At 39.0% G+C, this 27,326-nt stretch overlaps 1 non-coding gene and 1 pseudogene across 1 annotated transcript; both read left to right on the top strand.

Moving 5' to 3' along the window:
• The first annotated feature begins 2,749 nt into the window (after positions 1-2,749).
• On the top strand, positions 2,750-2,858 carry LOC111738884. The gene has a single exon (XR_002780018.1). It is a non-coding gene; the product is annotated as a U6 spliceosomal RNA (small nuclear RNA).
• A 250-nt stretch (positions 2,859-3,108) lies between these two features.
• Positions 3,109-3,581, top strand: LOC105291215 (annotated as a pseudogene).
• The last annotated feature ends 23,745 nt before the right edge of the window (positions 3,582-27,326 follow it).

The following is a 27,326-nucleotide window of genomic DNA, read 5'->3' as shown; positions in this document are numbered from 1 at the left end:
TTCCATGCATATGTATTAAATTGGTGTTTTTCCTTTTAATTTGGTCTGTGTCGATTTTATTATTTTATTACCAGTCCAGCGATAAGAACTAAAGAAATGTAGAGGGGAAAATTCTGCCCCCGCAACAGTATTTTTTAATGCATTTAATCATTTTTGTTAAATATTTTCAATTGCCCCCCTTCTGTTTTATTTGGGGGAAAAATGCATGCTCATGGGAAGAAGAATTCATACAGAAAGGTGGTGGGAACCTGTAGAATCTTTTATAATAAAAGAATTCAACAATTCAGGAGGTTGGCACTCAATGGTGACCCCCATCCCAAGTTTCATGTGTTGAAGGAGAATTTTGTCTATTTGATTTGTTTGTTTTTTACATGGGAAATACCAGAGCATACCTGAGTGTTGAAGGAAAGGGCCAGAAGGGGGATCGTAGGCCCTCATCATGGACTTGGCCTGTACCAGGAAAGGAGTGTTAGATGTGTGGCAGTGGGAAGTGGGAGTCCCATTTGACAGCTGCTGCTTTTGCTCTGAAGTCTGAGCTGAGGTTCTCAGCTGAGAGTGAAGGAGAGGGATTGGGATCAGAGCTTTGAGGCGAGAGAAGAAACTGAACAGGAGGCTGAGCTGGCTCCCAGTGTCACAGCTTTGGTCTCCTGTGGCTCCAGCTTCTACTGTAACACTCCCATCCCCAAGCCTGTTCCCAGTCCAGCAGCCTTGTGGAGCTTCCAAAATGTCCAGTGAGATGACATCATTCTTCCACTTCAAATCCTGCAGTGGCTTCTTAGCTTACATCACTGGAGTGAAGCCTCCTAAGTCCTCACAGGCCCTCCCTATTCTATGACAGCTGCCCTGGTCACCCTCCTGCCCTGGATCCTAGTACTTCCCTCCAGCCACGCAGTTCTGTGAGCACCAGGCACACATCTGCCTCAGGTCTTGCATTGGCTGTTTCCTCTGATAGACCAGGGTTTCTCAACTTCGGCACCATTGACTATTTGGACCTGGTGATTCTTTGTCATGGGAGGCTGTCCTGTGCACTAAAAGATTTTTACAACTTCTCCCTACTAGATGCCAATAGCATGCCCCTGCAACACACACACACACACACACACACACACACACACACACACACACGAGTTGTGACAAGTAAAAATGTCTCCAGACATTGGCAAAAGTCCTCTGGGTAAGAGGAAGGAATCACCACTGATTGAGAACCACTGTTCCAGAATATACACTGGGCTTCCTGCCTCACTGCCTTTAAGTCTTTGCTCCAGTCTTATCTATTCAATGAGGCCTACTCTGATCGCTTCATTTAATCCTGCATCTGGCCCCCCATATGCCATAGTAATTGTTACTTTCTCACATACTACATGATTTACTTATTTATTACAATTATAATGTGTCTTTTCCATTAAAATGTGAGCTCCCCGAGGGCAGGGGCCTGACAGCTTTGTTTATTGATGTATCCTAAGTGTCTAGATCTGTGCCTGGTACCTAGTAAACATAGAATAAGTATTTTTGAATACTTAATAAATTAGAGGACCATCGATATCTGAGCACTAGAGCGGGCCCAGCTGAGGCTGGTGCACATGAGTTTAAGGTGAAACTCATCTTCTGAAGTCACATACTGCCTCATATTGAGAAGCGACTTTAACACATGTGGGTAAGCAAGCCCCTCACTTATCAGAGAGCCAGAACCATCTTAGCTTCATCTTTGGGGCCTCGTCACCTGGCACAGTGATTAGGCACATAGCACAAATGGTTTGTTGGATGAACTGCAGAGACTGAGTTTGGGGCTGGGTTGAAGGAGGTGGAGGGTCCATAATGATTGAGATGGAAAGGGACAGATGAAATAAGGGCAAGAGTAGTCCATAAGTAGGTGTCCCGGGAAGCACTTCAGGCTGTGTAATGAGATGTGGAAGAGGTTTTCAGACACGAGGCAGGGAGGAGGACCTGGTCAGAAGGCCCGAAATGGTGGCATCGGCCACTCTGAGCTTCCTCAGCATTCCCTGCCCTGTGGGTGTCATTTTCTCAATTGGAAGGTAAGCTCTGTAAGGGAATGTGCCAGGGATACGGCTTCTTCAGCATTTTGATATCCTAATTATTCATGCCCTTCTTCATTCCAAAAGAAGATTCAAGGTATTTAAAAGAATATGTGAAAAACAATAAGAAAATATTGTGGTTTTGGGGTGAGGGACTCATTGTAAAAGAATATGAAAGAACTTTCTGGGTGACAGAAATGCTCTTTCTTTTGATTTGGGTGTTAGGTATGAGGAACAGAGAGAAGAAATAATATGGAGTCACTGGAGTCAAGCTGCTAAATTACTAAAATCAGGTTGGTTGAGGCATGAAGAAACCATTCTATTCTTGTTTTTAACTAGCCTGGAAACTCAAGCTTTTAAAGTTTCTAGTCCTGTGACAATACCTGGATATACATCAAACCTCCAAATAACCCTCTAATTACCCCCTGAAGGACTAAGGAAAGAATGTTCGTGTATCCAGACCATTGGTCATCTAGAGGATTACCATCTCTGACAAATCCAGAGGCAAGAATGCAGGACTGATTTTCCTTGAGGATGTACGTTTTACTGTAAGAACTCTTAGCTTTTCCTGCTTTTTTGAAACACTCTGTGTATTGTCCACTGTGTTTCCTGTTTGCAACCCTAAGACCCTTGAATCATTTATTTCTAGCCAAAGCTTCCAGACCCTTTTTGAGTTCATGGCTTTCAGCATTTGTGTTGTCAAAACTCATTCAATTGTGCTCGCTTCAGCAGCACATATATTAAACAATTGGAATGATACAGAGAAGATTAGCATGGCCCCTGCACAAAGGTAACACGCAAATTCGTGAAGTGCTCCATATTTTGTGCAGTGCCCCAGCCTCCTCACACCCTCTGCCGATTAGCTCAGCAGAAACAATGAGTCAAAGCAAAACGTATGGCACTCAATAGCACTCAATAGTGTGACTTTTCACTATTAAAATATTCATGTAAGACAAATGAAGCTGAGTTACACCTGAATATTTATATGCAAATATATCAACTTGCATTTCCTTCATAAACTTAAAAAAAAACCCTCATCCAATTGTATATTAAGATTTGTGCCCTTTTCACAAAGATGGTGCTGAAAGCGAAGACGGAAACTCGTACCCCACCTAAAGCTGAAGCCAAAACAAAGGCTTTAAAGGCAAAGAAAGCAGTGCTGAAAGGCGTCTATAGCCACACAAAAAAGAAGACCCACATCATCCATCTACCGAGGGCCTAAGACACCGCAGCTCCGAAGGCAACCCAAGTATCCTTGGAAGAGCGCTCCCTTCCCCGGAGAAACAAGCTTGACCGCTATGCTAGCATCAAGTTCCCCCTGACTACTGAGTCAATCGTGAAGAAGATAGAAGACAACAATACACTTGTGTTCACTGTGGATGTCAAGGCCAATAAGCACCAGATCAAACAGGCTGTGAAGAAGCTCTATGACATTGATGTGGCCAAAGTCAACACCCTAATCAGGCCTGATGGAGAAGAAGGCATTATGTTCGGCCGGCTCCCGACTATGATGCTTTAGATGTTGCCAACAAAATTGGGATCATCTAAACAGTCCAGCTGGCTAATTCTAATTATAAAAATTTTTCACTGTTAAAAAGAAAGATTTGTGCATTTCACTGGATGTAATTTTACCTCAATAAAGAAGGGAAAAGAATAATGAAAAAGGAAGGTGGGGCATCACAAACCAGGAACGAGTATAAAATGTAGACTAGTGATACCTTAATTGTTTTGTACGGGAGGCACAGATCTGCTCTGAATGTCCCAACAGTTAATGTGCGGAGGGTGACTCTGTCAATAATATAGTTCCAAGAGTCCCAGAGATTAATAGCAAAGCAATTACTCAGGAAAACTCCTCCTACTCTTGGTATTAAAATCAATACCACAGAGGCATTTCTCCTGAGATCCTCCTAAAAGGACAGGGTAAAGAATGACCTCCTCACAATGCTTTGAGAGCAATAGTCATGGAGCATTTCTCAAAAAGAGCCTCTTTCCATGCAGGCTGCAGCATCACTGGAAGCACACTTTGGTAAAAGCAGCTCTGGAGGTTGGCGATAAACTCTGACCTCTAATGGAGATCTCTACTTCTTCTGCTTGGCCTGGGCTGTGTATTAGGAGAGTGAGGGACTTCAGAGGGGCTGAGAGAGGAGTCCTGCCTACCTGACCAAGTTCCTCTCACAGAGCTTATAGCCTGATATGTGAAGGTGAGGTGGCCATAGGGGCACTGGGAAGCCCCTATGGTTAGCAGAGCACAGACTCTGCTCCCTACAGACACAAAGAAGGAGTCAGGTTCATAGACTTTGGGGGAAAGCTGAGGAATATGACAAAGACTCAGGCCTGAGCAGAAGAGCCCCTGCCCCAAGTCTGTAAGGTAGAGCACTAACATAGGGTGCAGCCATCCAGATGGCCTGGGGTTGAGGTGTTTTATAGTACTCTGGACTTTCAGTTCCAGGCAAAGAGATGAGTTGGTTACCCTACAAAGGGGCTCCTGCAGGCCAAACCAATACCACAAGGGAACTTCTTTCGAAAGGGCTCCAGGAAGCCCAGCATTGGGGGACCAGATGCAGGAAACTCAAATCCTACAGCAGCTGCAGAGAGTTTGAATCTGCAGAAACAGACATGGAACAAGTAAGGAGATAAAAAATTTTGCCTATATGCAGTGGTCTGTGAGTGGGGTTTAGGTATCACATCACAAAAGCCCTATCTAATTGGGTGCTGGAAATGGGGGGAACAGTCAGAGAAGTCATCACTGAGGAAGGTATGTTCGATTTGACATGTGAAAGATGAGAAAAAATTAACAAGATATAAACTCTTACATTTCTGGTCAACTAATTTTTTTATAATGGTACCAAGTCAATTAAATAGGGGAAAGAATAGTGTTTTCTATAAATTGTGCTGGGATGCTGGATATCCATGTTTCATGTGATTCACAAATTAAATATTTTTTAGAGCTTTCAAGCAGCAGAAGCATTTAAAATTGAGTCTTGTGTTCTGTTGTCTCTTTTATGCAATCCAAAGTTAAGAGTCCTTAAGGAGTAAAATCAGACATCTTTTCTTGGACAAGATGAATAAAAATGGTGATTGAGGTCACACTTGTCTCATTCTAGACCTTAAAAAGAATATTTCTCCCTTCTTAATGCATTGTGTTAATATTTCAGCATTAAAGATGATGTTGCCTGTATGTTTTTAGTAGATTCTCTTTATCAAGCTAAGGAAATATTCTTTTATTCTAGTAGATTAGACTTTTGTGTGTGTTTTTTAAAATCATGAATGAATATTGATATTCATCAAATGCTTTTACTGAATTTACTTATATGATCATTTGGTTTTCCTACTTTAATCTTAAGTTAATGAATTACATTTTGAAAACTTATTTTTTGACATTAGGTGGGGGCGCACAAAATTGGATTATTCATATTCTTTGGTTCATGACACATTGTTATTGTTATTCCGTGCATGACTCTATTTTGTTTTATTTTTAAGTTTTATTTTAAAAACATCCATCGACCTACTACCCAAACCAAGAACTAAAACATTGATGATAACTTGTCTACCTGTGAACTTCTTACCCAGCTGGTCCCCCTGACAAACCGAACATAAGGTGACCACTATCCTGACACTTGCTTCCCCCAAGCTTTATTGAAGTATGATTGACAAATAAAAATTGTATATATTTAAGGTGTACAATGTAATAATTTTATGTAAGTATACATTGCAAAATGATCACTACAATCAAGCTAATTAACATATCCATCACTTCACATAGTCACCATTTTTGTATGTGTGTGGCAAGAACAGTTGAGATCTATTTTAGCAAATTTTAAGTGTGCCAGTACATTATTATCAACTATAGTTACCATGATATAGGTCTCTGGAATTTATTCATCTTATAACTGAAAGTTTGTACCCTTTGATCAACATTCCCCCATTTCCCCTATCACCCCCACCAGCTGCTGGCAACCACCATTCTATTTTCTGTTTCTATTAGTTCAACTTTTTTCGACTCCACATACAAGTGAGATCATGCAGTTTTTGTCTTTCTATGTCTGACTTAGCCTAATGCCCTCCCAGTCCACCCATGCTGTTGTAAATGACAGAATTTTCTTCTTTTTTGAAGATCAATCAATTAATCAATCTTAAAAGAAGAAAATCCTGCCATTTACAACAGCATGAATGAACCTGGAGGGCATTAGGCTGAGTCAGACATAGAAATATATATAATATATATCTCACATTTATTGTGTGTATATGTATGTATATCACATATATATGTATATATCACATGTTAAGCTATATATACATTAAGATTGAATAATATTCCATTAAATATATCTCTCTCACATTTGTGAGATAGATATTATATATATATATCACACATTACATATACATCACATTTTCTTTATTTATTTACCCATTGATGGACATTTAGGTTGTTTCCATATCTTGGCTATTGTGAATAATGCTGCAATGAACATGGGAGTGCAGATATCTCTTCCAGATAGTGATTTTACTTTCTTTGGATATATACCCAAAGAAAATAACTAGGTGGTAGTTCTATTTTTAATTTGTTGAGGAACCTCCATACTGTTTCCCATAGTGTTTGCGACAATTTGCATTCCCACCAACAGTGCACAAGGGTTTCTTTTTCTCCACGTCTTCAACTTTTTGATAATAGGCATCCTAACAGGTGTACAGTGATGGCTCCTTGTGGTTTTGATCTGCATTTTCCTGATGATCAGTGATGTTGAGCATTTTTTCATAATCTGTCCCAAGCAGCTTTGGGCAGGATTCCTGATAGAGTCTTTGAAGGATTTACTAAGATCCCAAATCCTGTGATGAGTTATGAGCCCTGGTTGCTATGCTTCCAGCCTCTTAGCCCCACTGATCACTTCAGCACTCTGGATGGGGTGAGAAAGTGATAGGCCTCTTGGGCTGCCCCCTTGGAGAAATCACAAGTGGGGGTGGAGGGGGTGCCTGGGATAGGTGGTGGGTAACTGGGGGTAGGGAGAAGAGTAAAACTGTTCTTAACCTCTTCAATGCATGTATTCTTGGATTTTTTGCTCCAATGGTGTGCTAAAACTCTCCACTAAACTCCTAAACTCCTGGACTCCCACAAAGATACTGTTAAGGAGCAGAATTTGCCACCCTCAAATATGTCTCTTTGGCATAAGGATTATTTTCAGCTGGTTATTTTTAAGAAACAGAGGACCTGGGAGAAGCTCTGCAAACTGAGTAGAAGTTACCCCTTTGTAAGAGATATTTACATATATAAAGGAAATCTCTGTTTATAGGGGTGTCTCCCTCTTTGTACAGCAGGGGTCTCCAATCTCTGGGCCTAGAACTGATGGTCTGTGGTCTGTTAGGAACTGGGCTGCACGATAGAAAGTGAGCAGTGGCAAGCAAGCGAAGCTTCATCTGTATTTGCAGCCGCTTCCCAGCACTAGCATCACCACCTCAGCTCCATCTCAGATCATCAGGCGTCAGATTCTCAAAGGAGTACCAGTCCCTGATGCCAAAAAGGTTGGGGATCGCTACTGTATGGTAAAGGATGATTCAGTCTCTAAAAACTCTTATCAATGGAGAAAGCAATGACTTAAATCTGTATAACAACTTTACCCTTGTTTACTGTGATTTTCCTGGTAACCTCCCATAACAGACTCCTCAACCCATTATAACATCTTCTTTTGTCTTTAGCTGAAGATGGTATTTAAGGTGATGGCTTTGGCCATTTTGGAGATTTACTCCTGTGTCTCTCCCATGTACTGTAGTCCCCACTCATCCATTGGGGGATACCTTCCAAGACCACCCCGTGGATGCCTGAAACCCCAGGTAGTAATGAACTCTACATATATTAAGTTTTTCCTATACATACAGACCTATGATATTTTAATTTATAAATTAGTCACAGTAAGAGATTAACAGCAATAACTAATAATGAAATAGAATAAACATAACAATATACTGTAATAAAAGTTATACAAATATGTTCTCTCTCTCAAAATATCTTATTGTACTGTACTCGCTTTTTTACTTGAAGGAAGCACTTTAGACCTCCCTCTTGGCATATCTGAATTGCCAGCATCATTATTTTTGTGCTGCTGGGTATTTATCCAAAGAACAGAAAAACATTAATTCAAAAAGATATATATATCCCTATGTTTATTGCAGCATTATTTACAATAGCCAAGACATGCAGACAACCTAAGTATCCATAAATGGATGAGTGGATAAAGAAGATATGGTGTGTGTGTGTGTGTGTGTGTGTGTGTGTGTGTGTGTGTGTGTGTAAAATGACAAGGAGAAAATTCTGGGATGTCTTAAATTAAGTTACAGCAGGCCAGAGGATGGAAGGAAGAGACAAAAAGGGATTAACAACTGTAATGCAAAAACCAACAAAAGACTGCTCACACTCTTTAGTGTATGTTGGAACTTTTAAATTAACTTTCAGGTGGCTATTTCAGAGATTATCAAAAAGGAGAGAATAGCCAGTTGCTATGAACTCCAGGAGCCTCAGCTTCTTATTTACACATGAGCTTTATGGACTCTGTTGCTGCTGCATCTGTCTCAGAGGCAGCCCCACCACACCTTCTCCCATCCCCTTTGTCTATAGCTAATGTAAATTCTTTCAGAATGGCTTACATCTTCCTCCCCTTTACTCCGTGTATAAAAACACTTGTAAAATTCTCCAGACAACAGAAATGTTTGTCTTTTCTACCTAGCCAGCTGGTGCTTTAGACTCCATGCTTGAAGACTGGTCTTCTTTTTTTTGGCTAGCAATAGCGTAATAAATTCTTTCTTTTAAAAAGATTTTCAGCCATAAATTTAAAATTTTTGTTTAAATACACACACACACACAATGGAATACTACTCAGCCATTAAAAAAAGTGGAACCTTGCCATTTGCAACACCATGGGAGGAACTTGAGGGTATTATGCTAGGTGAAATAAGTCTGACCAAGAAAAACAAATACTATATGATATCACTCATATGTGGAATCTAAAAAAAAAAAAACAAAAGTCCCAAACAGAACAAACATACAAATAAAACAAAACTCATAGATACAGAGAACAGATCAGTGGTTACCAGAGGGAAGGGGAAGAGGAGGGCAAAAAGATGAAAGGAGTCAATTGTAAGGCGATAGATAATAATGATTTTAGGGGTGATCACTTTGTAGTGTATATAGATACCGAATTATAATGTTGTTCACCTTGTTGCCAGAGAGCTTGAAGCTTTGGTGATGAGGTTCTTGTCTTATGCTGGAAAAAGAATTCAAGGACAAGACACATGGCAAGCAGGAAAGCATAAGTTTTATTAAAGTGAAAGTATACACTCAAGAGGGGGAAATGCAGGTGAACTCAGAGAGAGAGAGTTGTGCAAGGACATCTGGTTTATGAACTTTTGTTCTTCTTGGAGGCAGAGCCTGGAAACATGGTACTGACGTGATTTCATTGTCTCCTCCCAGTAGGCAGGGAGCTTGGTTTCCTGCTCTTTCTTCCTTATATGGTGTCTCTGGAACTGTCATGGCATCAGGTGCATAATGAGAGCTGTAGTATTTGCAATGTGGATGAGACTATAATGATATTATAATTAGCCAAGGTCAGGCTTTATCCAAAGATGGCATCTAAGCTGGAAAAGACTTGTTTGGGCTCATCTCCCCTTACCGGGACTAAAACAGATGGAGGTCTGAAGAAAGGAAAACATTTCTGGAGTCATATCCTGGAGGGGAAGGGGGGCATCCTTGGGCTATCTATCCTGCCTCATAACTCCCCCCTGAGATATTTTCAGACCCATAATCACATGGGGTGTTGAAGGACCAGAGGTCAGGCTTCTGTAGCTACTTCCTGCTGTTACCGGGCATAGTCCCTACCTAAACTGGGATGAAAATCTCTGCCTGCCTGATCTAGGGGATCAAGATTTTCCTCCAGGGTGATCACCACTGAGTGAATTGGCATAAATCCCTGTAGCATCATCATCTTTACGTGGAACCGTTGCAATCTGGAGACAAATTTGATGAGAAAATTAAAGATGCATGGGCCAAAGATTAGAAGAAGGACTAAAGTGATTAGAGGTGCTAATAAGGAAAGGAACCAGCTGATAGAAGGTAGAATGTTCTTCACAGCCTACCAAATAGAATTGGTCATGAGGTTCCCCTTAGCGAACTCATGTAGCCATTTGGCTTGGTTAATTTCTTTAATGTTTCCCTCTACCTGTCAGTGGTATCAACGTAGGTTCAGCAAGCCTTGTTAATAACTGCGCATACGCCTTCCTATTCTGCTAACGAATAGTCAGGAGCCAATCAATTATCAAAGACTACATTTGCCAGGGAATCAAGTGAATGTTACAGGTTTTGGAGGGCATCTCCAGTACTTTGTGCTAGGGTGGCCAGACTTTGAGTTAGGTTTTTTAAGGTGGCTTCATGATAGAGAAATCCTCCCCCAAGGGGCTGCTAGACCTATGGCAGCCACTGTAATAAATCTTATGGCTTGTTAGGAGCGGGACTTGTTTAATATTACAGATGGCTATGTAGGAGATGCCTCATGGGCCTAGATATCCCAGACTGCATTGGCCCTCAAACTGAGAATTGTCAATGCAAGAGAAAGCTAGTGCTGTATAAGATTTGGAATATCGTCCTTGAGGTTGTTTTCAGTAGGTAGTATGTTTGTGGGAGGTTCATAGAGGAAAAATATCCCAGTGGAGTGCATGCTCACTGTGGAGAAGAGGAATTGAACCAGTGAGTTGGAGTTGGACCCCAAGATGGAGTGGTCTGACATCAAAGGGACAAGGGGCCTCCCTGAAGTTCGGCATCTCTAGGCCCGTTTGGCTTTCTTTTTGCCTTGGCGGGGAGGTAGTAGAGTCACTAGACTTACTTTTCTAGGATTGTCTACTGGATTGGGCACCATCAAGAACTCAGTGGCTTGCTGGTCAGCCATGGGTTATGTCAGGAATACATTTTAGGGAGGTATTAAACGTGACAGGATAGAGGAATGAGTTAGTGGCGATGCTGAAGGCATTTCCGCCCCTCCGTGATGCATTCTTGCGTGGAGTCGACAAGGAAGAGCAGTTAAGGAATCTTATCCCAGTCCTACTAGATCAGTTATAGACTGGGGTAAGGGTAAGACAGCTTAAATTGATGCTGGTAGTGGTAGGGCTGAGGACGACAATCAGGGGGTTGGGCTTAGAACAGACCTTTGGAGACCTGCTATGATATATGAGTGAAATTAAGATCAACAGGCTGAAATTCAGGAAAGGACCACAGTGGGGTTGTTTGTGACATATCCAGCAGTTATAGAGACTATTCCCTTCTGCTATTATATTAGAAAAGTTTACAACAGCATTGGATTCCAATTCTCCTCAGAGGGTCTGAGAATAGATTAGAATTAAGAGGATTAAGATCATATTGAAACATTGTGGAGGAGATATGCCAGAGTTCAGAGTCTGACTGAAATCTAGGCAGTTACTGAGAGGAGTGCACAGGTATAGGAGAAAGCAAGGGTCAAGGGAAGACCCAAACCAAAAGCAGTAGCTAACAAGTCAAGAAGTCCGGGGTTACTCACCTGTTGGTATAGAGATGTGTCTCTTCTTTTTTTTTTTTCTTGAATAACAGCTTTTGGTCTTGTATGGATTCACAGGGGTATTCCTAAATAGAGCTGATTGGAGGCTCCTATGAGGACTCAGAGGAGAAAAGATTAATCCTAGATGGATGTATCCAGCTGTATATGCTGTGGTTTAACAGTGTTAAGGGTACTTAACAGGACCTAGTAGTTCCCTTTCCATCTTGGTTGTAGCTGGTCTTCTGCAGAGACTTCTTTCTAGGTTTTAAGGAGGACCCAATTTCCAGAGAATATGGCTAAGGGATGTTAAATCTCTCCCCATTAAGGGTGTAGGGCATTCTGGCATAACTAAAAACTACTGAGAAATTAGGCAGTCTTAAAGATGACAGCAGAGGGGTGGGATCAAGTACCTCTGTTCAGGCTGGCTGTCTACTCCTTGATGGTACAAAGCTTAATAGTTAAGGGCCCCGTGTGATCCATCAGGACCGAGTAGGGGGTTCCTGTATCAATTAAAAAATTCATCTGTTTACCTGCTGTTTCAGGGATAACTCGGAGTTCTTCCATAGTCACAAGATGTCTTTCAGGAGGAGTCACCAGGAAACTCGGGCCCCTTCAGTCCTCCTTGGATCTGGGAGCCTCCCTCTCCCTTCAGAGCTGGAGACATTCCTTCTTCCAGTGGCCTGATTGTTTGCATTGAGGACAGGGCCCTGGGATCTCATAGAGCTCTTTTCTGGGGTGGGGGCACTGGTTGCTCCAGTGTCTTGGTGTTCCACAGTTAAAGCAAGGCCCCTTCAGGGCTGTAGGGGTCATCCCTTTTGCACGTCTCTTGTTTTCTATAGAGTGGCCCTGAGGTTGCAAGGCAGCATTGATGGTTAACTGCCATCATTGGAGCCTGCAGTTTAGTCTGTCTGGTCTCATGCTGGGTCCTTTTATCCTCCTCAGCCTGATCTCTACCGTTAAAGACTCCAAAGGCTGTGTGTAATAATTAAACCATCGAGTCTGAGGGCCATATTGAAGCTTTTGGAGTTTTCCCCTGATGTCAGTCAGGAGCAGACTGGCTAATAAAGTGTTGGCTGAGCAGAGACAGACCGTCAGGGGAGGGGGATCGATATTAGCAAATCTCTGGAAAGCCTCCACTAGCCAACTTTGAAATAAGGCTGGATTTTTTTTCTCCAGTCTTGGATCACCTCCTTGATCTTATCATAGTTAACTGGCTTAACTATGCCCTTTTTAATCCCTTCGATTAAGCAAAGTATCATATAGTCTCTCTTTATTAAATCTCTCTGCTCTGCCTGATAATTTCAGTCAGGGTCTTGACTTGGGACTGCAGTTGCTCCCACTGGATGCCTATCTGGTTGGGCAGTAGCCATCTTATCTGCATGTATCTGGGCCTCAAGCCAAATTCTATGTTTTTCCTCTGGGGGTGTAGCAAGTAGATATGACTACTTGGATGTTCTTCCATGTCAGATCAAAGAACATTGCTAAGGCCTGAAATTCATCAAGAAATCTACTTAGGTCCTCAGAGAAACACCCCAGTTTGATTTTTATATTGGGCAAGATCAGTCACAGAAAATGGGACTTGGACTCTGAGGGTTCCCATTTCCCCATTCGCTACTTCCCTGAGCAGACAGTTTGAGTGGACTCTGGGTGGTAAGAGTCTCCACCCTGGGGATGTCCTGTGGGGCTGGGTCCAGCCAGTTCCTCTGGTAAAGCGGATATATGGGGGCATAAGGAGTGGGTGATGTAAGAGAACTAGAGGAAGTGGAGGGTGGCTGAGGAGTCTATGGCCCCCTAGTCTCCTCTTCCCTCCTGCCTGGGCAATAGCAGCCTTGAGAGGAGAGGGTCAATGAGGAGGTCTGTGCTGTCTGGTCGGGGGAGTAACAGAGGAGGATTGGGAGTGACAGATTTTACAGAAGCCTTGCTTTATTGGGTCCTGATATAGGGTCATAAAGACCTAGGCATAGGGGACCTTGGTCCATTTTCCCTAATTATAAGATGTGTTATAGTTTAAGGTTCCATTTTCAGGCCAAACCTCCTGATCCTCAAGTTTGTACTGGGGCCAGGTCATATTACAGAAGAAGACCAGCTTCTTCTGCTGTCTGCCATCTAGCTTAAAGGCCTTCCAATTCTTTAGAATGCAGCTGAGAAGTGAGTCTTTAGGTATAGATGAAGTGTTCCCCCTTGTGCCTGGAATGGGAGAACTAGAACTACGAGACCAGATTTCAAGGGCAAGGGCATCCCCCAACCATTATCATCCAGTCAACAGACTAGGAGACTAAGCTAAGCATCAGAGTGTCCCTCAACAGTAGCTTAACCAATAGCTCCTGGGCTTCCCCGGGTTGGACCACCCCGGGTGGTCCAGAAGGTGTCCAGGCCTTAACCCCTGGTGGCTCTGGGGTTTAATAAAAAAGGGAGGGTCCCAGGCAAGGGAAGGCTGAAGGGTCAGTGGGCTGGATGGCATGGGACAGAGCAAAGAGGAGGCCCGCCCTCCTTTTAAGGCGGTACTCAGATTCTTGGGTAATGGCCTGGAGTAAGGATGGAGGAGGGCTAGGATCTGGACACAGTATGGAGAGGTCTCGAGGCCCTGAGTAGATAAAACAGATTGGACAAAAGTCCACATTCTTACTAGAGAGGTCAGTTTGTGCCAAATTCCGTCTCTGAATTCTGGGGACATCGTGGACCGCAGAGGAGGACATGGCAAACAAGATACAGAATGATCTCATAGAGGGGGAGATCAGGACAGGAGAGGACTAGATAAGACCAGTGTGAGAACCAGAAAGATTGATTACAGAAGAGGCAGAACTCTAGGGTCCTTGCGATTTGACTAAGGCAAAAAAGAACTAAGGGAGCATTAGGACCAGCTAAGTGGGAGAAGACAGCAACAAATGGTCCCGAGAAGGCACAGACAGGAGGCTGAGGCTAGAGAAGGCACAGACAGGAGGTTGAGGCTAGAACGTAGAGAGGAGAGGGAGGAAGCCGTGACAAAGTAAAGTAAGACCAGTCTAGGAGGCCCAGAAAATGAACCGTCAGGAGTAGGAGTGATTGTCGCAGATGAAGGAGAAGGGAGTTAATGAGTGTGCTTTTACTATGTGTCTGGGTGTGCAGACATTGTTTTGAGCTTGGCGGGATGCCTAATGCAGAACTATCCTGGTCCATGACCAAGTTATCCTACCATGGGAGTCTTCTAGCGGTGAGCAGCCTAATGGCTTTTAAGTGCTCAACCCATGCCTGTAGTGCAACTGGGGTTCTCCAGACATGATCTAAGAAACAGAGAAAAGGAAAGGGCACAATAAATCTAACCATAACTCAAACTGAGATGAAGGTCTCTGTGGCTCTGAGCGATGACAGTTTCCAAGTGATGACAATTTCTCCTGGATGAAAACTTATTTTTTAAAAATATAGAAAAAAGTTGTGCTCTCTATTCTATTTTTCAGTATGTCTAACTCTCTAAAAGTATAAAGCCATCTTATTTACAATAGTTTAAAAATAAATCTTGATATTTAACTCCTTTCTCACTCCTCTATTCACAAGTATCTTGGCTATTCTTTGCCCTTCACCCTTCACTACAAATTTCAGAATTAGCATGTCATCTTCCATGCAAAAATACCAAGATTATAGACAAAAAAAAAAGCAAATTGGTGGTTGTCAGGGGATGGAAGAAAGGAGATTAAGGATTGACTGCTAATGGGTACAGGGTTTTCCTTTGGGGTGATGACAGTGTTTTAGAACTAGAGGTGGTGGTAGCACAACATTATAAATGTATTCAATGCAACTGACTTGTATACTTTAAAGTGGTTAATTTTATGCTTTATGAATTTCACCTCAGTTGAAAAAAAGAAAAGAACTTGGAAAAGAACTAACCCTCAGAGATCTAGCCTTTCCCCTAGATAATCAGCAACCCCAGAGGCAGCAGAAGACACTAGCCTGGACCTGCCTAATGGTCGTAAGGTCCAGACCTCTGACAAGCTAAAGATAACATCTTGACCTAAGTTCTATTTCAGTACCTTAGCCGAAAGGTGGACCAACCCCTTGGCTACTTTCCCATGAAACTAGATAGAGGGACACAAGAACAAACCTCAGAACTGTCCTCAAGACCTTAAGAAATGACTTATTACCCTTACCTCACCTCAGACCAATCAGCTCCCAGCATGACCCAGAACCTCCTAACCCAGGATGTCTTGTGATTTTGCCCTATATATTCTATAATCTACATGCCATCAGGGAGTTTGGGCTTTTGAGCACTAGCTTCCCATTCTCCTGAGTGGCATCATTCATAATAAAATAATAAATAATAAAATAAAATAAAATATTTCTCCACAGCAATTCTTAGTGCTTAGTGTTTGGCTCTGCTAGTGCCAAGTGGATGAACTCTTTCTGTTAGGTAACAGATTAAGTAAAGCAGACTGCCCTCTCCAATGCAGATGGGAATTGTTGAGGCTAAAAAAACTTAACACTTTTCCTCCTACATTCTAAGTTCTTCTAGTTGGGCTAATAATCAAATTAACTGAAACAGGTTTATAGGAGAAAATCAAATTTTAATACATACATGTGAGATTTCACATAAGCATGAAAATTCCAGAGACAGTGAGGCAACATAGGGTATATATGACATTATGGACAAAGGAGAAAAGAAGGGGACAGAGAATGGGTGATTTACATGTAGTTGAGGAAGAGTAAACACACATGGCAGGCAAACACTCTCTAGGCAACTCAGAAACAGTGGGACATGGGGTATCTAGGCTAACAGGTCCCTGCCTAAACCCTCCTATTTACTATATTTAACTCAAATTAGGCTAAGGTGAACATCCTAAGATCTCTTTCCTGAAACAGACCTTTCTAGTTGAATCTCTTGGGCAGGAAACAGGGAAGGTCAAAGGTTCTTTCTGAGTCTTTCATTTCTTAATAACCAACATAAAATCAATATCCCAGAAAACAACTTTAGGGTAGCAAAACTTTGGTTTACTTCAGCATCATCTAATCCACTGAGGGCCGAATTGAACAAAATGCTGAGGAAGGAGAAATTCACCCCCTTTTTTCCCCTGCATCACTTGAATTGAGCTGGGACATCTTATCTTATCTTCTCCTGCTCTTGGACTGGGATTTACATCGGCTCCCCTGGTTCTCAGGCATCTGGACTCAGACTGAATTATACCACTGGCATTCTTGGGTCTCCAGGTTGCAGATGGCAAACTGTAGGATTTCTCAGCCTCACAATCATGTAGGCCAATTCCTCATCATTAACCTTCATATATATATAAATATGTATGTATATATATATTATGTATATGTGTGTATGTATGTATGTGTGTATATATATATATATATGTATCTTACTGATTCTGTTTTTCTGGAGAACCCTGACTAACACAAAAATCAAGTAATAATAACAATGGATTATCATAAGTTTAATCAGGTGGTGACACGAATTGCATCTGCTGTACCAGATGTGGTTTCATTGCTTGAGCAAATGAACCCATCCCATGGTACCTGGTATGCAGCTCTCAATCTAGAAAATGCCTTTCCCTCTATTCCTGTCCATAAGGTCCACCAAAAACAGTTTGTGTTCAGCTGGCAAGGCCAGCCAGACATCTTCATTGTCTTACCTCAGGAGTATGTCAACTTTCTAGCCCTAAGTCATAATTGTGTTTGCAGGAATCTTGATCATCTTTCCATTCCACAAGATATCACACTGGACCATAACACTGATGACATTATGATGATTGGACCTAGGGGGCGAGAAGTAGCAACTACTCTAGACTTATTAATAAGACATTTGTGTGTCAGAGGGTGAGAAATTCAATTAAAATTCAGGGGCCTTCTAGAGGTCTAGTGGTGCAGAATACGTTGAGATTTCCTTCTAAGGTGAAGGACAAGTTGTTGCATCTGGTCTCTCCTACAATCCAGAAAGAGATACAATGCTTAGTGGGCCTCTTTGAATTTTGGAGGCAATACAATCCTCATCTGGGTGTGTTCCTTTGGCCCATTTACTGAGTGACCCAAAAAGCTGTTATGTGTGGGGCCCAGAACAAGAGAAGGTTGTGCAACAAGTCCAGACTGCTGTGCAAGCTGCTCTGCCACTTGGGCCAAATTATCTAGCAGATCCAATGGTATCCTAAATGTCAGTGATAGAGATACTGGCAGATTGATTACATTGGACAGCTTCTATTGTGGAAGGGGTAGTAATTTATTCTTTCTTACTGGAATAGACACCAGATATGGCTTTGCCTTCTCTGCATGCAATGCTTCTGCAAAACTACCATCCATGGACTTACAGAACAACTTATTCATATGTCATGGTATTCCATACTATATTGCTTCTGATCAAAGAACTCACTTCACAGCAAAAGAAGTGTAGCTCTGAGCCCATGTTCATGAAGTCCACTGATCTTACCATATTCCCCAAAATCCTGAAGCAGCTGGTTTGAAAGAATGGTGAAATGGCCTTCTGAAAATTCAGTTACAATGACGGCTTGGCGGCACCACCTTGTAGGGCTGGGACAAGATTCTCTAAGAGCCTATATATGTTCTGACTCAGCATTTAATATGTAGTACTATTTCACTGATAGCCAGGATTCACAGGTCAAGGAATCAAGGGGTAGAAATGGGAGTGGCTCCACTCACTATTACCCTTAATAACTTACTAACAAAAATTTTGCTTCCTTTCCTGTGACTTTATGCCTTGCTAACCTAGCGGTTTTAATTCCAGAGGAAGGGTTGTTTCCACCAGGAGATACAACAACGATTCTATTGAATTGGAAGTTAAGACTGCCACCCAAACACTTTGGGCTGCTCATGCCTCTGAATCAACAGACAAAGAAGGGAGTTATGGTGTTGGCTGGGTGGGGTGATTGATCCTGACCACTAAGTGGGAATTGGACTACTTTCACAATGGAGGTAAGGAAAGTATGTCTGAAATACAGGGCATCTCTTAGTATTACCATGCCCTGTGATTAAAGTCAATGGAAAATTACAATCTAATCCAAGGAAGAGTAATGGCCTAGACCCTTCAGGAATGAAGGTTTGGGTTACTCTCCTAGGTAAAGAACCTTCACCATCTGAGGTGCTTGCTGAAGGCAAAGGAAATACACAATGGGTGGTAGAAGAAGGTAGTTATAAATACCAGCTATAATCACATGGCCAGTTACAGTAATGAGGACTGTAATTGTTATGAATATTTCCTCCTTATTTTGTTATGGACACATTTGTGTGGGTATATATCTATTTTTGTTTTTTCCTCTCTTATTCCCTTATCATGTAACATGAAGCATATTGACTTTATATCATAGCATTTAGGTATTATTGATTTTATATCATAGTATTTTAGTTATGAGATATTAATGAGAAGAGTAAACATAATTCAAGGACTTTATTTCCTCTTTGGAGGAAGGGGTTAGTGTATTTCAGTTGTATATGGGACAGTTGTATCATGTTAGGCAGAATTACAACCTTGTTATTGTCTTTATTGGATATTAAGTATAATCTAAGGAGGTACATATGGGTGCCAAGTTGACTATAAGTGGACTTGTCATGGTTAATTTTATGTGTCAATTTGACTGGCCAAGGGGTGCCCTGATTAAACATTATTTCTAGGTGTGTCTGTGAGGGTGTTTCTAGTTGCGATTAGCATTTGAATCGGTGGACTCTGTGAAGTAGATGGTCTTCCCCAATGTGGGTGGGCCTTATCCATCCCATTGAGGGCTTTAATAGAGCAAAGGGCTGTGGAAGGAGGAATTTGCCCCTTTTCTTTCCTGCTTCACTGCTTGAGCTGAGTAAGACATTTCTTCTCATCTTCTGCCTTCGGACTAGGTTTACACCATAAGCTTCCCTTGTTCTCAGCCCTTTGGATTTAGGCTAAATCACGCCACTGGCTTTCTTGGGTCTCCAGCTTGCAATGGCAGATCATAGTTCTTCTCAGCTTCTATAATTCCGTGATCCAATTCCTCATAGTAAATCTCCTTTTATATAGATCATCCTACTGGTTCTGTTTCTCTGGAGAATCCTAATACAAAAATCAACCAATGTTGATTTTTACAAAAATCCTGAAGGAAAAAATATCCAGCCAGATATGCTTCAATTTTAAAGGCTACAGGAAGATATTTTAAAAAATAAGAGAATTCAGGGAATATAACAAAAACAATTATGAACCCTTTCTGAAAAATGTACTAGAGAGATAAATAAAAAAAGATGACAGTGGAGAAGCAGTGGTAAGAAGACTACAGATGAGACATTTATCTATTTTTTCAATTAGAGTTGACATTCAATATTATTTTATCAGATGAGCCATTTAAAACATAAGTAAGACTATATAACTGGATTATATGTACAGAACAGAAAGTAAATATTATAAGGCCTGACAAAATAGAAAGCATAAAAGCCATAATCAGGAGGTAGAATGGCTGTACAGCACACTAGATATCCTAAATAGTTCTCCTAATTGAAAAGAGTAAAATTCAGAATAAAATATTTTGTAAAACAACAAAAACAACAAAAGAAAACACTGCTGAGCTGGCACAAATAGAAGTATTCTTCCAGAGTGTACAGCTGAAACTTATTGGATTTCGTTAACCAATGTCACCATAAAAAATAAAAAAGAAATAAATTAAAATTTAAAAAAAAAACAAAACAAAGAATAGGCAAATCCATACAAATAGAGAGTAGCTGTAAAGGACTGGGAGAAGGTTGACATGGGGAGGACTGCTAATGGATACAGAATTTTTTTTTGTAATGAAAATGTTCTGAAATTAGATAATGGTGATAGTTGTATAACTGTGTATTACAAAATACTAATTTATATACTTTTAAAGGGTTTTCTGGTATGTGGATTATATCTCAGTTAAATATTTAAAAAATAAAGTGGATAAGTGGTTGCACCCCCCAATAAATAAACTTACTTAAAAAAAAAAGTATTCTTCCAGAGGCCAAACATGAAATTAAATCAGGAAGCCTAGGAGATAAGGGAGTTCCAAAGTCAGTTTTTCTCCCAAGAGTTTGTGAAACGCAGGAGACCTTGACACAGATTGTTTTCTGGGATGCAGAGGACAGGAGATAAAGCTTAGGGCTCCCCCTACCAAGATAGTGAGAGATTTCTGCATATGGTTGAGACCTCCTATGACCTCAGTATAAAGGCATATAAAAATAAAAACAAAAGACCATTTTAGAGGAGAGAGACAGGGTGCCTGCCTTCACCTTGAACAAAAGAAGAAAATAATCTCTCCTGAGAACCTGAAACCACAATTCAGCCTTTCCACTGTTTGTGCTCAAATTCCCATTTCTACAGAAGTTTTTAAAACCAGTGAGCTTCACCAGTTTCTTTCTTCCTCTACCACTACAACCAACAAAGTTCCAGACAGTGCTGCCCCATCAGCCTAGGCCCCAGAATGAGGACAATGACATAGAACACAGGTTCAGCAAACCTTCACTGGGGAAAAAAAATCATTGTTTTAAGCCACTAAGGTGTTCAGGTTGTTTGTTACCATATAACCTAGCCTAACCTGAAGGATATGTTTATGTGAATTAAAAAAGTGCTTGAAAATTTGAACAAGAGATAAGATGCTATAACGAGTAACTAAGCAGATTTGAAAAGAACCATACAGAACTTCTAGAAAGGAAAAAAATATAAAAATTGAAAATAACTCAATGGATAAAATAAACAGAATAGGTTTAACTAAAGAAAATAGTGAATCAAAGAATAGATCTGAATATATTCAAGAGAGATAAAGTGACAGAAAACAAAAAAAGATTAAGAGACATGGACAGTTAGATTCAGAAAGCCTAATATATATCTAAGCAGAATTCCAGAAGGAGAAATTAGAGAGAATGGAAAAAAGGTAATATTTTTCATAATTATTGAAAGATATTAACCCTTATATCTGGAAAGCCCAGAATATCACAAGAGGGCTATGATAAATAGAGGAAGTCATATTTAGACATGTGATAGTGAAATTGTGATGCACCAAGGAAAGGCTACCTTAAAAATAGCCAAAGAGAAAACACAGATTTCATACAAAGGAAAAGCAATTAGATTCATTGATACGGGACATCACTTGTAAAATTCTTAATCTTTTAGCAGGAAATGATAAGGGATATCTCTCGCAGTGTTCTTAATCTTTTTAGTAAACCTAGTTTTCTTCCCTCCTTTCTGCGGGGGGGGGGGGGGGGAAGGCCTTCTTCCTTAAATCCTGATAATTGTCCCAAAAGAAACTGGTAACGCAGATCCTCTATTGACAAGGATCATCATCCCATTGTTAGCAGAAATGGTGTTAAGCTAGACAGGGCCCTTAGAGTATGAGAAATACCCCCGTGGGGTCAGAACAAAGCTGAAATAACTGAACTCAAAAACTACCCTTGCTATCTATCACAGATGAGTCAGTATTTGCAATTTGAGTCTAACGAAGTTAATTGCCTAATAAAATAAAAGCACACAGTCTTTGGAATAATATTATAGAATCCAGAGTCACTATAATATTGACAATGTCCAAATATAATCCAAAATTACTTTATATATAAATAACCAGAAAAATATAACCCATTCAAAAGGGAAGAGACAAATCAACCAAAGTCAACCTTGAGATAAAGTTTGGAATTATTATACAAAGACTTAAAACAACTATTATAACTATGTTCAATAAGGTAAACAAATATACTCTTACAATTAGTTAAAAGATAAGAAATTTCAACAGCAAGAAGGAACAATAGATAAATACATACACACACCCATTCAATCCTTCTTTGCTGATTCATATTTTCAAATTTGCCTACTTGTCAAAATTTATTTGTAAGGCCAAAATCAATATTCATGATGCTTTTCGCAATGAGTTCAGTGATAATGAATAAAAAATATATTAAATAAGATCTCTTTAAACAGAAACACACTTAAAACAATGTTATATATTGATTAGTTGATGAAAATATGACCAGAAGCTTGCAGGAACCTAACCCTGTATTTATCCTAGTAGTTCAGTATTCACTAATTCAATGTTTGCAGCGATTGTATAACTATAAAAAATAATGAAAATTAGCTGTATATACCAATGAAAAGTCTAAAACTGAAAAATATAGCATCTGATATGAAAAGTTCACTGAATAGGCTTAATAGCAGATGACAGAAGAAATTCAGTAAACTTGAAGATAGATAAATAGAAATTATCTAAAGAAGAAAAAGAAGAAAAAAAAAGGATTGAAAAAGTGAACAAGCGCCTCAGGGACATGTGGGGAAAAATGAAAATGTCCAATATGAATGTTATTGATAGAAAATAAGAGAAAAGGATAAGGCAGAAAAAAATATTTAAAAGAATGTCTGAAAACTTACCAAATAAGGTGAAATATATAAATTTACAAAATCAAAAATCTCAGGGAAACCCAAACAGGATAAATAAGAAAATTATGCCTAGGTACATCAAAGTCAAACTACTGAAAAGCAATAATTAAAAAAAAAAAAATCTTGAAAGCATCCAGAGAAAAATAACACAAGGAAATAATGATTCATTTTTATCAGAAACTATGAAGGCCAGAAGATAGTAGGACATCTTGAAAGTTCTAAAAGAAAAGATAAACCTGTCACACCAGTCTTTTATACAGTGAAGATATTCTTTAGGAATGAATGTGGAAATACACATTTTCAGATAAAAGAAAACCAAGATCATTTATCACCTGCAATGCTGCTCTATAAGAAATACTAAAGGAAGAACTTCAGGCCAAAGGGAAATGACACCAGGGGGAAAATCAGACTTTCAGAAAGGAAGAGCATAGGAGATGCTAAATATCTAGGTAAATATAAAAGACTATTGTTTTCCTTTTAATGTCTAAAAAATAGTGTAACTGTTTATAGCTAAAAAGATAATGAAACCAGTAAAAGAATAGAAAAATAAGCCCAAAGAAAGTAGAAAGGCAGAAAATAACATAGCTAAGAACAGAAATTAATTAATGAGAATTCAAACATACAATAGAATTAATAGAGTCAAAAGCTCATTTAAAGAAAAAAACTGACAACCCTATGGAAAAATGGCTAGATAAATGGAAAACAAATAAGCAATACAGGAGACAAAATGGTGACATAACTCAAGAAAAGAAGTTAAAATAGGTAATAAAAAAAGATATTATGAATAACTTTATTTGAAAATAAGTTTCTATGAAAATACAATTAAAACTAAGAATAGAAAACATGGTTAGTCCTATAATTAATTAAGGAACTTGAATCAGTATATAACTATCTTCCCACAAACAAAACACCTAGCATCTGACCCTAACCAGTTCAGGTGAGTGTTACCAAATGTTTGGAGAACAGATAATTTCATACTCTGAAAAAAAGAGATAATGAGGGAATAATCCCAAATAACTTTGAGGCTAGTAAACCCTTGGGAAAAAAACTTTCCATAAAATTTAATATTCATTCATAAGAATCTTTTAGCAAACTAGACATAGAGGGGCACTTCCTTAAATTGTTAAAAGTTTTAAAAAAACTGTAGCATACATCATACTTCATGGTGAAACAATGAAAGCATTGTTTTTTAAGACCAAGAGCAGACAAAGATGAGCTATTCTTTTGGTTAACAACTTATACAAATTTTCCAGAGTACCGAACACAGGAAATGAAAGTTTTAATAATTGGAAAGGAAGAAACAAACTTGGCATTATGTGTATAAATGATTGTCTATATACAAAACAAAACAAAGAAAAACAAATTAATAGCTTATTACGCAATTAAGGAGTTTGCTAGATATAAAATCTATAACATACAAAGTTATTTCATTTCTGTACATCAAGATTCTAAAAAATGAGGTATAGAAATACTGTATATCAATAAAAAATATAAAGAATCTAGGAACGCATTTATAAAAGAAGTATAAACTATGAAGAAAACCTATGCAATTTTATTAAAGAACATAAGAAAACTAAATAAATGGAGAGATATACCATATTTTAGGATAATAAAACTCAATGTAGGAAGGTCCTCCCCACTGACCTATATATTTAATGAAACTTTAACAAAAATCCTTGCTAGGTTATTTTTATAGGCTAGATATAAATATTTTATAAAAGAACAAAGGGCCAAAAATAGCCAAAACATATTAAAGAACAAAGTGAAGGAATTACTTTATCAGATATTCAAAATACAGTAGCAATTCAAAATGATGTGGAAGAGACTAAAGGAAATAGACTAAAGGAACAAAGAACCCAGAAACAAACTAAGTACACATGAAAACAATTTAGGCAGATAAGATAAACTATGCTGGGACAACTAGTTATCTATGTGAAACTAATGAAAATAATGAAATTTGATCCTTTCTTCCCACCAAATAAAAACCAATTTTAGGTGGATTAAAAACCTGAAAGTAAAAGGCCAAACTATAAAACTTTTGAAGGAGAATACAGAAGACTATTGTATAGAATAAGGATGAATTTCTTAAACAACATACAAAAAAACACAAACCATTTTAAAAATTGGTAAATTCAACTACAATAAGAACGCAAGATACCATGTACAGTTAAAAGCCAAACCATTAAATTGGAAGATTATCTGCAACATAGTTGACAAAAGATTAGTATCTAAAAATGTATAAATATCTCCTACAAATCAATCACGAGAGACAACCAAAGTGAAAAAAATGGGAAAAGAGAAATGCATTTCATAGAAAACAGCTGACCATTTATCATAACATGCTCAGCCTCCTTGGTAATTCAGGAATTGCAAATTAAAAGCATAAGAAAATACTATTTTGCACCAAATACATAGATAAAAAAATTAAATTTGGGCAATACCACATATTAAAGAGATTATGGACCAAGGGAATTCTCTTTCACTGCTTGGTGGGATTCTAAACCAGTAGAATCATTTGGAACACAATTTATTACCTAGCATACACCCAATGATCCAATTCAGCAATTCCCTATCCAGGCTACGCCCTAGAGAAACCCATGCATGTGTACACATTGGACAGGTACAGGAATTGCCATGGTGGCAATAAACATCCATCAACAGTAGCAAATATAAACAATGTAATAGCCTCTTCTATAGTAAAACTTAATGGATAGCTATAAACCTCAACATGAGTGAATCTCTAAAACTTAATGTTGACTAAAAGAAGCATGTCATAAAGGATATATAGTGTGATTTCATTTACATGTTCAAAAATATTAACATTCTTAAGGAAGAACAATTAACACGAAATTCAAGATAGTGGTTACCTCTAGGGAAGAGAGGTGACCATGCTAAGGAAGGAGCATATAAGGGACACCAAGATTCAATTTCGTAAACTGGGCAAGAGCATACAGGTGTTCCATTTTATTCTTTTAAAGCACATTAAAAAATAGTAATAAACAAACAAACAAACAAACAGGGAGAACACAGTACTATGGTGGGAAATCCATACTATCTAAACTTTCAATGTTTTTAAAAATAGCCTAACATTACCAACTTCTCAAGTTTTCATAATGTATTTTTTTAATGCTAGAGAGACCTTTTAGGAATATTTCTTATGGACAAATAGCAGAATATGACATCCAGCAAATTCATATTTCCCTTTCTTCTAAAAAATTATTGAATTTATTCAATAGTATATGCTATAGACTGTCTTCCAAAAATTCTTATATTGAAACTTAATCTCCAATGTGATGGTATTTGGAGGTGGGGCTTTTGGGAGGTACTTAGGTCATGAGGGTAGAATGCTCATGAATGGAATTAGTGTCCTTATAAAGGAAACTCCAGAGAGCTCCTTTGCCTCTTCCACTATGTGAGGACACAGTGAGAAATGACCATCTGTGAACCAGAAAGCAAACCCTCACCAGGCACCAAATCTGCCAGTACCTTGATCTTGGACTTCTCAGCCTCCAGAGCTGTGAGAAATAAACTTCTGTTGTCTATAAGCCAGTCTGATATTGTTACAGCAGCCCAAACTCAAAATGATATGCAAATAATCCCATTCTTATTAAACAAGTTCTATCATTCTATAATGAAAGAGATGTCTGGACTTATGTTCACCAACTGCCGATACTAGTTTCTTGGTAATGGGATTAGATTTTTTTTTCTATAGTGCTTGGAGATGTTATAATAAACATAAAAAACAAGTCATTTCTTTCAAAACAATTTAAGATCTGAATATGACAAAATATTATTATCTATAACCTTGGTGATAAATTAACAGATCTTGGCCATATCACTTCCTTTTCTTTTAAATATTTCAAAAAAAAAAAGAATTAAAAATATCTCCAAAAATAACTTGCAGAGAATACATAATGTTGGTACCCACATTAAGAAGCTGCTAATAATAAAAGAAATTATGAAATGGCCAACTAAAAACAGCAAATTATCCCCCAATCCTTTAACTTCACCTTTAAAATCTATTAACCATAATCTTCTCATTGTCAGTTCCAGGACAAAAGCCTGATTAGAAGTGACTTGAGAAACATGTAGGAAAAATACCAAAAGAAAACTTGCCTCCTGGTTACCACGTTGATGGTTGGTGATAATTTTTCTGCTTTTGTACACCTTCCTATACTTTTCCAAATTACATATTATGGTAATCAGTAAAACAGGTTAAAAATCTGTTATGTTCAATATTCCTTTAATGAAAGATTAGGGCTGTTATCTGTTTTACCACAAACCCAAGACAGAACACTGCATGGGACATAATAGGTGTTTGTTCAATGGGTGAATGTACCATCTGCTCATTTTCCTGCCTCTCTCCTGCCCCTTTACAGGAAGCAGCTAAAGCACAATAAATTGCACAGCGGCCTAGGCAGGAAACAG

The sequence above is a fragment of the Pteropus vampyrus genome, unplaced genomic scaffold, assembly GCF_000151845.1.
Source record: "Pteropus vampyrus isolate Shadow unplaced genomic scaffold, Pvam_2.0 Scaffold44, whole genome shotgun sequence".
NCBI lineage: Eukaryota > Metazoa > Chordata > Mammalia > Chiroptera > Pteropodidae > Pteropus > Pteropus vampyrus.
The sequence above is the reverse complement of the archived record's forward strand: the minus strand, read 5'-3'. Positions and strand labels throughout refer to the sequence as shown.